Genomic DNA, 9620 nt, shown 5'->3' with positions numbered 1-9620 from the left:
CAATATTTCTTTTCCTTTTAAATATAAATGGGTATCCAAAGCTTACCAGAAATAAGAAAAGCTAGCAGAATAAAAAATATGAGTAAAAGCAGAACAAAGTGATTCTTGAAGAAATAGACTAATAAAACAGAAAGTAATGTCACCAAAATCCAAAATCCGAATCCTAAAGGAATTTGCATCTTAGTGCATCATAAGACCAAAAAAAAAAAAAAAAAAAGGATGAGGGATATGTATGCAGTCAGAATTTTTAAATGCTTTTGAAAATTTAACCCATAATTCCAGAAATAAAAATTTCACAAGAAATGAAGTGAATCTCCTAGAACCAAGGATAAAAATACAAAGAAATAAAAACTAAGAGAGGACAGATTGAGACATCAATGGTCAAGCCAGGAAGCAAAATTTTTTATTAATAAGAGTAACAGAAAAGAGAAAATTGATAGGAGAAAGTATTTAAAACATAGTACATGAGTAGAATTTCTGCTTCTGGTCACAATGGAATAACATGAACCAGATTTCTTTAAACTCCAAATGAACTCTTGGTTGACAGATAGATAGGTGATAAATAGATTTTAGATATCAGACAATGGCAGCTCAGAACAGTGGTTCCTGAGAGAAAGGAAAGAAATGAGATGAGCTCTACAATTGCCCAAGCTGAGTTTATTTATGGAGAATATTTCCAGGCCTTGACTTAGAGAAGAAGAGTCCAGGGTCAGACTCTTGAGGGATGGTTGGGCAGAGTGGTAGCTGGGGTTAGGACTCCAAGAGGGCTGAGGCCTAGATTCATGGGGCAGAGTACAGAACAGACAAAGCTGGACACAGAGAAAGCTCTAGAGAGATACAAAGGGTCTTCACCCAGTATGAAGCTAAATAGTAATGAGTATGTATCTGAGGAAACGGGAAAGAAAGCAAAAGCCCTAGAGCTCATAGAGGGCTGAGCCAGGGGGGGAAATTCTTTCTTTTTTTTTTTTTTAAGAAAGAGTGAGAGAGAGGGAGAGAGGAGAGAGAGAGAGAGAGAGAGAGAGAGAGAGAGAGAGAGAGAGAGAGAGAGAGGAGGGAGGGAGAGGGAGAGAGAGAGAGAGAGAGAGAGAGAGAGAGAGAGAGAGAGAGAGAGAGAGAGAGAATTTTTAAAAATATTTATTCTTTTTTAGTTTTCGGCAGACACAACATCTTTGTATGTGGTGCTGAGGATCAAATCCAGGCTGCGTGCATGCCAGGCGAGCCCGCTACCGCTTGAGCCACATCCCCAGCCCCCAGGATGGAAAATTCTTATAATTCACAGAGCATCAGGTGGAGCACCCTAGTGTGCATTACTCTGAGAGTGAGGCAAAGTTAGCCCTGCATTAAACACTTCTTGTTCCACTGGACAAAGCAAGTCTTGAAAAGACCAAATTATTTCCAAGTAACTGCATCCTAGAACAAACCTGGAGTATATGTATAAGAATATAGAAAAGTCCAGCTCCCAACAATGTGGAATTCAGAAAGTAACATTCAGTCAAAAGTTACCAGGTGGGCTGGAGATATAGCTTAGTTGGTAGACCTTGCCTCACATGCACAAGGCTGTAGGTCCAATCCCCAGCACCAAAAAAAAAAAAAAAAGAAAGAAAGAAAAAAAATGTTACAAGGCAAGCAGAGAAGCAGAAAAATACAGCCCATAATGAGAAGAAATAGTAAATAGAATTAGTAGAATAGGATATTAAAATGGTTATTAAAACACCTTTCATATGTTCAAGAAGATCGAAGGAAGCATTAGTATGTATATATGTTTTGCGTATACATTTATAAGACCCAATCAAACATCCAGAGACAAAAAATACAATGCCTAAGAAGAAAAATACATTGAATCAGGATTAACCCCTGTAAGCTGCTGCAAAAGAAATCAGCAGCTTGAATAGCTATAGAAACTCCTCAAAGTTAATATGCTGTTGGATATAAATTCGGATATCAGGAGAAAGATCTAAAGTGAAGACAAGCCTGGGGGCCATCATCATAAAGACAGAGGAGGAGTAATGAATAAAGAAAACCCCAAAAGGAATAGCAAAAGCATGACTGCAACAGTCGTGTGTGTGTGTGTGTGTGTGTGTGTTTGGAAGGAGAGTCAGAAGAGAATAAAAAACAAATTGAAAAAAAGAATGGCCAATACCTTTTTACAAGTTTATTAAAAACTATGAAGCCACACATCCAAGAAGCTCAACGAACTCCAAGCACTAGCTCAAGCACAAAAGCAATACAAGAAAAGTTCCTTCATCTGAAGAGAGACACCAGAGGGAAAGTGCACTGGACGGGATCTAGCAGGCATCCGGGTAGTGATTAGGACAATCAGCCAAACTATAGCAACCCGTGGAGCCTTTGCTCAGCAGTGAACCCTGTGAGCGAGAAGCAAAAGAGGCATCAGCTCCTGTTGTTCCCTTTCCTCGCGGAATGGCTGTGCCACAGTCACTGTGCTTGAGGGAGAGAGAATTCTCATTGCCATGGCACCCAAAACAAACTCCTGCCTCTTTATGAACAGGGGGAAAGGAGAGGGAGAGCGGCCAGGAGTGGAAGGATACCAAGCAGGAGTACCTCTGCAAGGTCCCCTCTATCCTGCATCCCCCACGGGCAGTGGAAATAGGGTTCCCCTCGGCGAAATGGGCTGGCTGAGAAATAAAAGTTAGCAAAAATAGAACGACCAAAAAAACCACAGGACACAGAAAATAATTTCAAAATTGGGAGAAGGATGGAGCTTCTAGACTAATGGCAAAATGGAGCCCGCGCCTGCTTTATTTATATTGGGAAATATCAAAGGCCTTCCATAAAATGTTCTTCACCGAAAAAAGGTTAAAGGTGGGCTGTCAAGTTCCTAGTGGGTTACACCCATCTCTGGAGCTACTGTGAGGGCTCTACCTAGCAGAGCCAAAATAAAGGTCACGTGCATTGGGCAATCTATTGCCTCCGGAGAGTCGCCAAGAGTTGGAGATGCCAAACCTGAATCTCCTTGACTACCATGCCAAGAGAAGATCCTGTAATTCACAGGTGGCTTCCTGCAGTCCCCAATAGCCAGGCCTCTGAATGCCGTGGCTGGGTGAGCAATGCAGAAATGCTGAAGGGCTAGGCTGACCTGGGCAGGTCTGTGCACCAAGTCTGATGTGAGGAGGGCAGTTTCCCTCAAGAGGTCTGGCAGGATAACCTTTGTAACTTCTGTCGCTGTGAGATTTTGACACACAGTATTTTGTTCTAGAGTCAGACTCCTCCAATGAGGAGCAGAATAGTTGGGGATCAAAGTCCCGCTCAGCTTTCTAATATGCTGTTGGATATAAATTCGGATATCAGGAGAAAGATCTAAAGTGAAGACAAGCTGGGGGGCCATCATCATAAAGCACAGCCAAGGACTTGCATACATGGAGGAGACTATTAGAGACAGTCACTTAAGGGGAGGTGGGACAATGTAGCAAGGGACACCAATATTTAAGTCACGGTAGTGGAGTGGTTGGTAAGGGCTAGAGAGACAAAAAGAACAGCAAGTGAGTATAGCATCAGGAGACCTAAGAAGAAGGGAATGGAGAATGATGGACACCAAATTCTGTGGAGAAGCTCAATAAGATAAAAGCTATAAAGATTCTAATGGAACCCTGGGGTGGGCGAGCTACCACTGCTGCCATATTCTTTTTGCCCGTTCTTCGGGCTCAAGATCTTCTTTACAGAACCATGTCAAGAGGAGTATATTTGATGGATATGTATGCTGATAAGGAGTTCAGTCAGGAACCTGAGTTCAACCAAATAGCTCCAAATCAGATTGACCTGCATGGCGACTTGCTGCAGCCCTCGGGTGGCAGAAGGAGCCATCTCCCAAGCCCAACAACAAAGTCCCTGCAATTCTGTAGGCCTACTGTGGCCTCTTAGAAGATGAGCAGCTGTCCATGTGGGCAGTCCCTCCTGGCGGGCCATCTGTGGGAGGAGATTTCATAATGAACACCTTGAACTCTTGGTGGTCATTAGACGGTCCTGTGATAATGTGGACCACATGGCAGCAGACGATCCAGGATCTTTTGCTCTTTAGGAGTCTATGACGTCGTAGAGTTGGAATTTGCAGAGAATGGAGCAAATTCATAGCTCAAATGGCATGCTGAGGTGGTGGTGGCTTCTGAATCATCTGTCCACAAATTATTAGAAAAGTTTGTAATGGAAAAAAAAAAGTGGATAGGAGTTGGTTCAAGTGGCAGAACCTATCCCAGTTGTCAGAAACTTGAGTGCGTCAGAGTCCTAAGAGGGGACATACTTCAAGGGATCCAATTCAGAGATTCTAGATATTCTAGAAGCCACTGGATGGGCCACATGCCCTGAGAACCTTGTACCTTGTACCCTCATCTGCTCGGGTGGCTAAGTGTGCTGCCCTACTTCATTCATCTTTCTTCAGCCCTTCCCCTGATGGGTCTACCCCCACCTCTCATCCCACCCCCACTACCTCTCTCTTAAAGCTTTGGGGTCACTTCATCTCCTCCTCCTGGCATCTACCATCAACATCTCATCCCCTCCTCTCCTCAGTTACCTCCTCATCTGGCTCTACCTCCCCCTGGGGCCATTCCAGCTGCCCTTCACCTAAATGCAGCCTTCTTCCTCCCACTGAATTCTACAGTGGGGCCTCTACCAGATACTTACATGGAGGCCTCACCACCCCCAAACCACACTGGCAGCCAAGATCTGGGCTCTTTGCCCTCTATAGTGAGTGAAACCAAATTTGAAGAGATCATGAAGCAAAACGGAGCAATTTCCAGCAGTGCCATTTCCAAGCAGTGTCTAGAGCCAGTACAGGGGATTACAGTGATGTAACTGAGACCCACAGTCACTACAGTTATCAAACAGTCCTGGGTCACCAATGATGACATTGGCACAACCTTATTTCCTCTCATAACTGTCTTCATGGCACTGAAGACAAGTCCTCCTGTGTGGGTGCCAGCGAGAGCTCTTCCAGGAAGACATTGGTCCAGGTCACCTGCTTGTCCCAGGGGAGTAGCAGAGGACCCCAGAATCTGCTTCATAATGAAGACTGACATGATGCTTATTTCCAACAAGGAACTGGGACCATGAGAGATGCTGGGATAGAGAGCAGGACAGCTCCACCGAGAAGGAGCCTGGTAGAAATTTTCCTGGTGGAAAATTTTAATGGACTTGCATCTCCTTACCTCGATGGGAACTGAAGAATGGAGGCTGCTCCATCTCTTCCCCTTCCTCCAATCCCCCACTTCCTGCCGCTACCCAGTGAATGCCTTCTGCCCTACAGGCTTGACAATGGCTTGGCAGCCCTCCCGATCCCACACCCCTGCTTGCTGGGGGAAAGAACCTAAAGACTTGGTGTGGTTGGAGAAGTGGCAGCTAGGAAGGAAGCAAGAGGGTCAGGTCCTGGTCTTTGCCAGGAAAATGTTTCTTATTCTCCAGGAACAGTGCAATGGGGAGGCTGGCAGGAAGATTCCTCCCCAGAGAAAGTGGATCCTCCAAGGGAGAGCGACTGAGTGTGCCAGAATATACCCAGGGTCCTGCTCTCAGCTCTAGATTTGATGGGGTCAAGAGGATCCAGACTCCTTGCTAACCTACCACTTTAACTCCTTTATTTCTCAGCCCTTTGAAGAGGGACCAGGAGAATGGTTTTCCCCTCTTACATATTGATGGTTTGTTTCCCAGACAGCCCAGAGGGCTGAACTCGTTCGACTCCCTGCTGCCCAGCCTTCTCAGTGGACTTGTCCCTCCTAAGCAGAGAAGGCCATGAGGTTGCTTCTGCTGAGTCGCCTGGCAGAGCCAGGTGCCACCCTCTGCTGCTTGGTGCCTGGTTGTTCTTTCAATGTCCAGATCTCTGAAGCGTTCCCTTTCCCTGGGGCTTTTCTATTTCACACATGGAGCCCTTCCCCCAAGAAGGCTGCTTCCTTGTTTTAGAGGAAACGATTGCCATGGAGAAATGGATATCAGGATCTCAGCAATGAAAAACCTTAGAGAAGCACCAGGAGGGAGTGGGGAAGGAGGCAAGATGGGCAGGAGATGGCCTACTTCACTAGGCTTTTCTTGTTCAGTTTTGATGTAAGCATGGTCTTGCATCCCCCAGGTATATACTTTCACTAATTGTGGAATAACCCTGCACTAGGAAGCAGGTAAAGGCAACTCACAAATTTGGTGTCTTTACATTTTTTGGGGGGGGGGTAACTGGGATTTAACTCAGGAATACATTGCCACTGAGCCACATTCCTAACCATTTTTTTATAAAAATTTTATTTTGAGGGAAGGTCTTGTAAAGTTGCTTACAGCTTCACTAAGTTGCTGAGGCTGGTCTCAAACTTGCAATCCTCCTATGCCAGCCTCTTGAGTTGCAAGGATTATAGGTATGTGCCATTGCATCCGGCTCCATATTTTAACTATTGATGTAACCACTCCATTCACTCTGCCTGCAGGTAATTCCTGCCTCTGATAAGGTTCAAGGAAGAAATGGAGCCTGACTTGATGAACTCAGCTCAGAGTTCTAAGAACCAGCACTCCAGGGGCCAATTTCTACACAGACAAATGGGATTGCTTTTCCTATAACATCCAGATTGTGATGTGGCTGCTGTTGAAGAAGGTGTCAATAACAGGGTCCTGCAGTACCCATGGGGTGATGTTACTTATTCATGCATCTACTGGGCATGGGACATCTAATGTGAGAGGATCCATAGAGACCCTTCTGGCTCACAAGGGAGAGACTGAATTGGACTGAACCCTCCCTCGGTTCCCAGCACTTTTCGGAGGCACCCCTCAGTCCCTGAGGGAATCCTCCAGGATTGGAGAGGCATTCCCTTGGGACAGAGGCTGAAGGTTGTAGTTTTTTCCCCCTGTCCCCCAACCCTATCCCCACCACTTCAGAACAGGGCACCCTGCTCAATTAGCCAAGTGTTGTGTGATGTGCTTATCCTCAAGAGCAGATCCAGGTGTCTTGAAAATGTGCAGAAAAGCAAGTCAGGTAACAGTGTAAAGAAGAACAATACATAGGAATATTGGAAAAGCATTTACCTGGAGAATTATTTTCTCCCCATTTTAATTTTTTTACTTGATGGTACAGTTTTTAGTTTTATTTCCTGGTAGCTAAAAGGAAAAACAACAAAACAAAACAAAACAAAAAAGCTCGGTCCTGAAAAAGGTCAAGTTCCCCCATTCCCTTGTTGTTGGTGATTTATTTTCTTTCTAGTAGGTTGAAAACTGTGTAATAAATTTGACAAAGCTGTCAAAGTAACAGCAAAAATAGTCTAATGGGTTGCAACACTAGAAAATTAGTGAAATTAGGTGGTGATCTTGGAGATAACAGGTTAAACTGTGGTAGCCAGACTTGATGGCCTGAAGAATAAACAGGAAGTAAGAAAACACAGACTGGACAAGCCTAACTCAATCTATCCATGAAGGACAGTGGAAAGGACAGTTTGTGGAGGGAATGGAGGAGTTAGGCTTTTTTAAAATTGGAGACACTCAAGAACATTGAAGAGTTGAGAAGGAGCCGGAGGGAGACCATAGATTTGTGGGAGAAGGGAAATGTAACCATGGGAAGCCACCCCAGGAAGGTTTCTTTCACTAGGATGGAAGGAAGGATGGCAGCAGGGGAAGTGACCTGTAGGTCTTGGCGGTGGGAGGTTGAAACCTGATCTGCTAATGGCTAATGTTCTTCTGAGAAGTAGACATTGGTGGGAAAACATCTGCTGAAAATGAGAAGTGGTGGGGCAGAGATTTGCGGGAGGCGTGAGGTTTTAAACTTCAGCCCACCTGAGGTTGGAGACTGAAGCTTTGCTGGTGCTCGGGTTTCTCTAGCAGGACTACATCTCCCCCAGCTCTCCGAGCCCTTCTGGACAGAAGAACAATAACCTCCATGGTTGGGGGAAATATGATTTATTGAAGGCTGGATTTTGCACTAAGCTCTTTTCATTAATTAACTAAAGCCTCTTGATACCATGAGGACCTATACAGTGTTATGGTCCCCATAAGAAAATACGATGAAATAACTTGCCCAAGGCCCCAGAGTGATAGAGCCAACATACCAACTTTAGAACGCATACTCAGCCAGGCCCAGCGTGTGTTTTCGTGGTACCAGTTGGGAGGAGATGTGGCTGTCCCCTGTAGTGTCACTTGGAAACAATCTCTCTCTTTACCAGTGTGCAGTGAGTGTGCAGCTGGTCTCAGTCTTCCTTCAAGCCACTCTGAACACAGGCCTTCACATTTGCTGTTTCCTTTGCTTGGAGCTCTGTGCCCTCTTCTTGTCTCCTATAGATACTCCCAGTCTCCACTTTAAATACCTGCCGCCATCCATTCCCCTGGCATCAAGCTAGTTGAGTGTTCCTACTGTTCATAGTTTTCACTGAATTGCCGGACTCCCGGGATGAGGAATGGAATAGGATGATAGAGCACCAAGGGGAAAAGCAAATCTGGAGATTCTAGAGTAGAACTGCTCAGATTCCCCTTTGAGCTCCTGGAGCTACTGTTTCTACCTCCTGAAAGTCTAAGATGCTGGGCTGCTACTCAGCAAGTGACTCTGCACATTTCTCTGCCCAGAAAAAAAGTAAACTCATTCTTCTGGAAGGTTCTAGAGCATTCATTTCTAAACTGGAGTGCAGTCATCCTGAGATTTGTGTTGGTTCACAGGGGTACAGTGAAATTCAGTTTGCATTACTAAATAAGAAATAAATTCACAGAGGCTCTGGAGGCTGAGGCAGGAGGATTGAAAGTTCAAAGCCAGCCACAGTAACTTAGTGAGACCCTGTCTTAAAATAGGGCTGTGCATGTAGCTCAGTGGTAAAGCACCCCAGTGGTAAATCCCCCAGTAAGAAAGGAAGGAAGGAAGGAAGGAAGGAAGGAAGGAAGGAAGGAAGGAAGGAAGGAAGGAAGGAAGGAAGGAGAAAGAAAGAAATTCAACTTTACTAATATTTAATATACGGCTTAGGACTAGTACCTTCACTGAGTCCAAATGACATGTCACATCAGAGATCACATGTCACTTGAGGAATAGAAACCCACAAGGTGGAAATGTGCAGCGTGGCTTCTACTTGTTCCCTTTTGGAGTTCATGACCATGTCTATCCATTTACTTGATCTGATTTTTTAACTCATCTAATAATTACAAAATGGATGTCACATGATTTCTGCAAATAAATTGGAAATTAGAGATAATCCTGTAAATGCATAATTGTATAAGACAACGGCAGAATTGATGCTCCTCCTATTATGGATATGAACATGTTGCAATGTAAGAATAAGACAACATAGTCAGATCCTTCAAGAAGTCATTACAACAACAACAACAACAACAACAACAACACAAAAGACTATTGGTGAAATGTGCTCACATGGTTGTCATTAATCATTCATCTTCCCCTAAATTACACCAAACATTGACATATTAACTAATTATATTTTGAAGCCATTACAATAGCAATTTATTTCTGCTCTGATCTTGGTTATTTTTTAAACTTCTACTAATTTTCAGTTTGATTTGCTCTTGATTTTCCAGTTCCTCGAGTTGCACAACTAGGTTATTTGACACTTTCTCCTCTTTAGGTGAACCTGTCAATTGCTATCAGCTTTCCTCTTAGTACTGCTTCTCTGTAGCCCACTGATCTCGGTATGTTGTGTCTATACTTTCATTTGCTT

General features: G+C 44.3%; 1 pseudogene; it reads left to right on the top strand.

Annotated features, from left to right (window-relative positions):
- The first annotated feature begins 4185 nt into the window (after positions 1 to 4185).
- LOC101959906 (cleavage and polyadenylation specificity factor subunit 7 pseudogene) lies at positions 4186 to 5137 on the top strand (annotated as a pseudogene).
- The last annotated feature ends 4483 nt before the right edge of the window (positions 5138 to 9620 follow it).

Source organism: Ictidomys tridecemlineatus, chromosome 3 (genome assembly GCF_052094955.1).
Source record: "Ictidomys tridecemlineatus isolate mIctTri1 chromosome 3, mIctTri1.hap1, whole genome shotgun sequence".
Taxonomy (NCBI): Eukaryota; Metazoa; Chordata; class Mammalia; order Rodentia; family Sciuridae; genus Ictidomys; species Ictidomys tridecemlineatus.
This window is presented reverse-complemented; position numbering and strand designations above follow the sequence as displayed.